This window comes from Corvus brachyrhynchos, unplaced genomic scaffold, assembly GCF_000691975.1.
Source record: "Corvus brachyrhynchos isolate BGI_N302 unplaced genomic scaffold, ASM69197v1 scaffold675, whole genome shotgun sequence".
In the NCBI taxonomy this organism is placed as follows: Eukaryota; Metazoa; Chordata; class Aves; order Passeriformes; family Corvidae; genus Corvus; species Corvus brachyrhynchos.
The window spans coordinates 3017-10281 of NW_008238332.1; the positions used below are offsets into that span (position 1 = coordinate 3017).

Here is a 7265-nt window from a genome sequence, read left to right on the forward strand (position 1 = left end):
GGATTTGGTTTTGGGGTATTTGGGGTGGATTTTGTGGGGTTTGGGGGTATTGGGATTTGGTTTTGGGGTATTTGGGGTGGATTTTGGGTTATCTGGGGTGGATTTGGGGTTATTTTGTGGGGATTTGGGATAGTTGCAGTTGGTGTTAGGGTGTTCATGGTGGATTTTGGGGCGTTCGGGGTGGATTTTGGGGTGTTTGGGGTGGATTTGGGGGTATTTTGTGGGGATTTGAGGTATTTGGAGTCGATTTTGGGGGTTTTGTGGGGTTTGGGGCGTATTTGGAATTTGTTTGGGCTCTTTGGGGTGGATTTTGGGGGATTTGGGGTGGATTTTGGGTTATTTTGTGGGGTTTTGGGGATATTTGGAGTCGGTTTGGAGTAATTGGGGTGGATTTTGGGGTATTTGGTGGGATTTTAGGGTATTTGGGGTGGATTTGGGGGTATTTTTGGGGGTTTTGGGGTATGTGGAGTTGGTTTTGGGGTCTTTGGAGTAGATTTTGGGGTGTCTGGGGTGGATTTTGGGGTGTCTGGGGTGGATTTGGGGTTATTTTGTGGGGTTTTGGGAGTATTTGGAGTTGGTTTTGGGGTGTGTGTGGTGGATTTTGGGGTTTTGGGGGTGTTTGTGGTGGGTTTGGGGTTATTTTGGTGGGATTTGGGGCTTTTTGGACTTGGTTTGGGGTATTTGGGGTGGATTTTGGGTTATTTTGTGGGGTTTTGGGGGTAGTTGGAGTTTGGGGTAGTTGGAGTTGGTTTTGGGGTGTTCGTGGTGAATTTTGGGGTATTTGTGGTGGATTTCGGGGTGGATTTGGGGGTATTTGGAGTTGGCTTGGAGGTATTTGGGGTGAAGTTTGGGGTATTTAGTGGGATTTTGGGGTATTTGGGGTGAATTTTGGGGTGTTTAGTGGGATTTTGGGGTATTTGTGGTGGATTTTGGGGTGGATTTTGGGGTATTTGGATTTGGTTTGGGGGGATTTGGGGTGGATTTGGGGTCTTAGGGGTGGATTTTGGGCTCTTTGGGGTGGATTTTGGGGTATTCAGTGGGATTTTGGGGTATTTGGGATTGGGTATTTGAGGTGGATTTTGGGGTATTTGTGGTGGATTTTGGGGTGGATTTGGGGGTATTTGGAGTTGGTTTGGGGGTATTTGGGGTGGATTTGGGGGTATTTTGAGTGGATTTTTGGGTATTTGTGGTGGATTTTGGGGTAATTAGTGGGATTTTGGGGTATTTGTGGTGGATTTTGGGGTATTGGGGTGGATTTTGGGGTATTTAGTGGGGTTTTGGGGTATGTTGGGTGTATTTTAGGGTGTTTAGTGGGATTTTGGTATATTTGGGGTGGATTTTGGGGTATTTTGGGTGGATTCTGGGGTATTTTGTGGGGATTTTGGGGTATTTGTGGTGGATTTTGGGCTCTTTGGGGTGGATTCTGGGGTATTTTGTGGGGATTTTGGGGTATTTGTGGTGGATTTTGGGCTCTTTGGGGTGGATTCTGGGGTATTTTGTGGGGATTTTGGGGTATTTGTGGTGGATTTTGGGCTCTTTGGGGTGGATTCTGGGGTATTTTGTGGGGATTTTGGGGTATTTGTGGTGGATTTTGGGCTCTTTGGGGTGGATTCTGGGGTATTTTGTGGGGATTTTGGGGTATTTGTGGTGGATTTTGGGCACCCCAATCTCGGTGACCCCTCAGTGACCCCGCATCCCCCAGGTTCGGCTTCGGGCTGCCGACGTCGCGCGCCTACGCCGAGTACCTGGGGGGGTCGCTGGTGCTGCAGTCGCTGCAGGGCGTCGGCACCGACGTCTACCTGAGGCTGCGGCACATCGACGGCAAGGCCGAGAGCTTCCGTATCTAGGGGGGTCCGGGGGGGGCCACGGGGACCCCCCTGAGGTGGACGGTGGTCAGCGGGGTCAAGGAGAACCCCCCACCCCCCCCTGAGATGGACGGTGGTCAGTGGGCTCATGGAGAGCCGCCAAAAGTTGGGTTTTGGTCATCAAAATGGAGGAGAACCTTCCAAAGTTGGACTTTTTGGGTCATTGGAGTGAAGGAGAACCTTGCAAAGTTGGGGGTTGAGGTCATTAAAGTCGTGGAGAACTCTCAGAAGTTGGGTTTTGGTCATCGGGGTCAAGAGGAAGGCCCAAAAGTTGAGTTTTGGTCATCATGGTCAAGGAGAACCTTCCAAAGTTGGACTTTGAGGTCATTAAAGTCGTGGAGAACTCTCAGAAGTTGGGTTTTGGTCATCGGGGTCAAGAGGAAGGCCCAAAAGTTGAGTTTTGGTCATCATGGTCAAGGAGAACCTTCCAAAGTTGGACTTTGAGGTCATTAAAGTCGTGGAGAACTCTCAGAAGTTGGGTTTTGGTCATCGGGGTCAAGAGGAAGGCCCAAAAGTTGAGTTTTGGTCATCATGGTCAAGGAGAACCTTCCAAAGTTGGACTTTGAGGTCATTAAAGTCGTGGAGAACTCTCAGAAGTTGGGTTTTGGTCATCGGGGTCAAGAGGAAGGCCCAAAAGTTGAGTTTTGGTCATCATGGTCAAGGAGAACCTTCCAAAGTTGGACTTTGAGGTCATTAAAGTCATGGAGAACCCCCAAAACTTGGGTTTTGGTCATTAAAGTTGAGAAGAACCATCCGAAGCTGGACTTTGAGATCATTAAAGTCATGGAGAACCTTCCAAGGTTGAGTTTTGGTCAGCAAAACCAAGGAGAACCTCCCAAAGTTGGACTTTCTGGTTGAGGTTCTCCAGTTGAACCCCCAAAGTTGAGTTTTGGTCATCAGGGTCAAGGAGAACCTTCCAAAGTTGGATTTTGGTCATCAAAATTGAGGAGAACTTTCCAGAGTTGGGTTTTGAGGTCATTAAAGTCATGGAGAACTCTCAGAAGTTGGGTTTACATCATCAGGGTCAAGAGGAAGCCCCAAAAGTTGGGGTTTGGTCATCGAGGTCAAGGAGAACCCCCAAAAATTGGGTTTTGGTCATGAGGGTCAAAAGGAAGCCCCAAAGGTTGATTTGGGGTCATCAAACCCAAGGAGAACCTTCCAAAGTTGGACTTTGAGGTCATTAAAATCATGGAGAACTTTCCAAAATTGAGTTTTGGTCATCGAAATTGAGGAGAACCTTCCAAAGTTGGGTTTTGGTCATCAGGGTCAAGAGGAACCCCCAAAAGTTGATTTGGGGTCATCAAACCCAAGGAGAACCTTCCAAAGTTGGACTTTGAGGTCATTAAAGTCATGGAGAACCCCCAAAAGTTGAGTGTTGGTCATCGGGGTCAAGAGGAAGCCCCAGAAGTTGAGTTTTGATCATCAAACCCAAGGAGAACCTTCCAAAGTTGGACTTTGAGGTCATTAAAGTCATGGAGAACCCCCAAAAGTTGAGTGTTGGTCATCGGGGTCAAGAGGAAGCCCCAGAAGTTGAGTTTTGATCATCAAACCCAAGGAGAACCTTCCAAAGTTGGACTTTGAGGTCATTAAAATCATGGAGAACTTTCCAAAATTGAGTTTTGGTCATCGAAATTGAGGAGAACCTTCCAAAGTTGGGTTTTGGTCATCAGGGTCAAGAGGAACCCCCAAAAGTTGATTTGGGGTCATCAAACCCAAGGAGAGCCTTCCAAAGTTGGACTTTGAGGTCATTAAAGTCATGGAGAACCCCCAAAAGTTGGGTTTTGGTCATCGGGGTCAAGAGGAAGCCCCCCAAGATGGACATTGGTCATCGTGGGGGTCAAGGAGAACCAAAAGCGGACATTGGTCATCGTGGGGGTCAAGGAGAACCAAAAGCGGACATTGGTCATCGTGGGGGTCAAGGAGAACCAAAAGCGGACATTGGTCATCGTGGGGGTCAAGGAGAACCAAAAGCGGACATTGGTCATCGTGGGGGTCAAGGTCACCCCAAAACTGACCATTGGTCATCGTGGGGGTCAAGGAGAACCAAAAGCGGACATTGGTCATCGTGGGGGTCAAGGTCACCCCAAAACTGACCATTGGTCATCGTGGGGGTCAAGGAGAACCAAAACCGGACATTGGTCATCGTGGGGGTCAAGGTGACCCCAAAACCGGACATTGGCCATCGTGGGGGTCAAGGAGAACCAAAACCGGACATTGGTCATCGTGGGGGTCAAGGTGAACCCAAAACCGGACATTGGCCATCGTGGGGGTCAAGGAGAACCAAAACCGGACATTGGTCATCGTGGGGGTCAAGGTGAACCCAAAACCGGACATTGGCCATCGTGGGGGTCAAGGAGAACCAAAACCGGACATTGGTCATCGTGGGGGTCAAGGTGAACCCAAAACCGGACATTGGCCATCGTGGGGGTCAAGGAGAACCAAAACCGGACATTGGTCATCGTGGGGGTCAAGGTGAACCCAAAACCGGACATTGGCCATCGTGGGGGTCAAGGAGAACCAAAACCGGACATTGGTCATCGTGGGGGTCAAGGTGAACCCAAAACCGGACATTGGCCATCGTGGGGGTCAAGGAGAACCAAAACCGGACATTGGTCATCGTGGGGGTCAAGGTGAACCCAAAACCGGACATTGGCCATCGTGGGGGTCAAGGAGAACCAAAACCGGACATTGGTCATCGTGGGGGTCAAGGTGAACCCAAAACCGGACATTGGCCATCGTGGGGGTCAAGGAGAACCAAAACCGGACATTGGTCATCGTGGGGGTCAAGGTGAACCCAAAACCGGACATTGGCCATCGTGGGGGTCAAGGAGAACCAAAACCGGACATTGGTCATCGTGGGGGTCAAGGTGAACCCAAAACCGGACATTGGCCATCGTGGGGGTCAAGGAGAACCAAAACCGGACATTGGTCATCGTGGGGGTCAAGGTGAACCCAAAACCGGACATTGGCCATCGTGGGGGTCAAGGAGAACCAAAACCGGACATTGGTCATCGTGGGGGTCAAGGTGAACCCAAAACCGGACATTGGCCATCGTGGGGGTCAAGGAGAACCAAAACCGGACATTGGTCATCGTGGGGGTCAAGGTGAACCCAAAACCGGACATTGGCCATCGTGGGGGTCAAGGAGAACCAAAACCGGACATTGGTCATCGTGGGGGTCAAGGTGAACCCAAAACCGGACATTGGCCATCGTGGGGGTCAAGGAGAACCAAAACCGGACATTGGTCATCGTGGGGGTCAAGGTGAACCCAAAACCGGACATTGGCCATCGTGGGGGTCAAGGAGAACCAAAACCGGACATTGGTCATCGTGGGGGTCAAGGTGAACCCAAAACCGGACATTGGCCATCGTGGGGGTCAAGGAGAACCAAAACCGGACATTGGTCATCGTGGGGGTCAAGGTGAACCCAAAACCGGACATTGGCCATCGTGGGGGTCAAGGAGAACCAAAACCGGACATTGGTCATCGTGGGGGTCAAGGTGAACCCAAAACCGGACATTGGCCATCGTGGGGGTCAAGGAGAACCAAAACCGGACATTGGTCATCGTGGGGGTCAAGGTGAACCCAAAACCGGACATTGGCCATCGTGGGGGTCAAGGAGAACCAAAACCGGACATTGGTCATCGTGGGGGTCAAGGTGAACCCAAAACCGGACATTGGCCATCGTGGGGGTCAAGGAGAACCAAAACCGGACATTGGTCATCGTGGGGGTCAAGGTGAACCCAAAACCGGACATTGGCCATCGTGGGGGTCAAGGGAGGAGGAGGAGGAGGAGGGAGGAAGGCTCGTGGGGGTTGGGCGGTCCCAGGATCCATTTCGGGCTTTTTTTTGCCCCAAAATCCGTCTTTTTTTGCCCCAAAATTGATCCCAAGATCATCATCATCATCATCATCATCTTCACCATCTTCACCACCTTCATCTTCATCATCATCACGGAGGCCCAAAGGGTCCCTTTCTGCCTTTTTTTCACCCCAAAATTCCTCCTCATCTTCATCCGCTCTTTCTCCTCCTCCTCTTCCTCTTCTTCCTTTTCCCCCCCCCCCCGGCTACTCTTCCTCCCCTCCTCCCTCCTCATCCTCGGGTTCTTCATCCCCGTCCTCGGGGCCTTCATCCCCCCCTCCATCCTCATCCTCAGGGCCTTCATCCTCAGGGCCTTCATCCTCCTCCTTGGGGCCTTCATCCCTTTCCTCATGGTCTTCATCACCATCCTCATTCTTGGGACCTTCCTCCCCTCCTCCCTCCTCATCCTCGGGTTCTTCATCCCCGTCCTCGGGGCCTTCATCCCCCCCTCCATCCTCATCCTCAGGGCCTTCATCCTCAGGGCCTTCATCCTCCTCCTTGGGGCCTTCATCCCTTTCCTCATGGTCTTCATCACCATCCTCATTCTTGGGACCTTCCTCCCCTCCTCCCTCCTCATCCTCGGGTTCTTCATCCCCGTCCTCGGGGCCTTCATCCCCTTCCTTGGCCTCTCCCTGCTCCTCCTCCTCCTCCTCTTCGTTTTCAGCCCCTCCCCCCCCTACTCTTCCTCCCCCTCTCCCCCCGCTACTCTTCCTCCCCTTCTCTGTCTCCCTCCTCTTCCTCCCCTCCTCCATCCTCTTCCTCATGGCCTTCATCCCCTCCTCCCTCCTCATCCTCAGGGCCTTCGTCCCCTCCTCCTTGGGGCCTTCATCCCTTTCCTCGTGGCCTTCATCATCCTCATTCTTGGGACCTTCATCCCCTCCTCCCTCCTCATCCTCAGGGCCTTCGTCCCCTCCTCCTTGGGGCCTTCATCCCTTTCCTCGTGGCCTTCATCATCCTCATTCTTGGGACCTTCATCCCCTCCTCCCTCCTCATCCTCAGGGCCTTCGTCCCCTCCTCCATCCTCGGCGCCTTCATCCCCGTCCTCAGGGCCTTCATCCCCATCCTCATCCTCGGGGCCTTCATCCCCTTCCTTGGCCTCTCCCTGCTCCTCCTCCTCCTCCTCTTCCTCTTCAGCCCCTCCCCCCGCTACTCTTCCTCCCCTCCTCCATCCTCATTGCCTTCATCCCCTCCTCCATCCTCATCCTCAGGGCCTTCATCACCGTCCTCGGGGCCTTCATCCCCCCCTCCATCCTCATCCTCGGGGCCTTCATCGCCGTCCTCATGGCGTCCATCACCATCCTCATCCTCGGGTCCTCCCTCCTCCTCCTCGGGGCCTTCATCCCCTCCTCCATCCTCATCCTCGGGGCCTTCATCACCATCCTCATCCTTGGGTCCTCCCTCCTCCTCCTCGGGGCCTTCATCGCCTTCCTTGGCCTCTCCCTGCTCCTCCTCCTCCTCCTGGCGCCGTGTCCAGCCGGGCTCCGGCCGGCAGCACGGACAGTCCGAGCGGTGTCCGGGCTCCGCGTCGCGCTGGGGGTTG

General features: G+C 52.9%; 2 long non-coding RNA genes across 6 annotated transcripts; both read left to right on the forward strand.

Moving 5' to 3' along the window:
- The first annotated feature begins 1980 nt into the window (after window positions 1–1980).
- Window positions 1981–3576, forward strand: LOC108446837. 5 transcript variants are annotated; one of them, XR_001862153.1, is made up of 2 exons: window positions 1981–2175; window positions 2666–3576. It is a non-coding gene; the product is annotated as an uncharacterized LOC108446837 (long non-coding RNA). The 5 variants fall into 5 exon arrangements; XR_001862155.1 differs by lacking the exon at window positions 1981–2175 and adding an exon at window positions 2182–2297; XR_001862154.1 differs by lacking the exon at window positions 1981–2175 and adding an exon at window positions 2304–2419.
- A 175-nt stretch (window positions 3577–3751) lies between these two features.
- On the forward strand, window positions 3752–5642 carry LOC108446838. The gene is made up of 2 exons (XR_001862157.1): window positions 3752–4653; window positions 4694–5642. It is a non-coding gene; the product is annotated as an uncharacterized LOC108446838 (long non-coding RNA).
- The last annotated feature ends 1623 nt before the right edge of the window (window positions 5643–7265 follow it).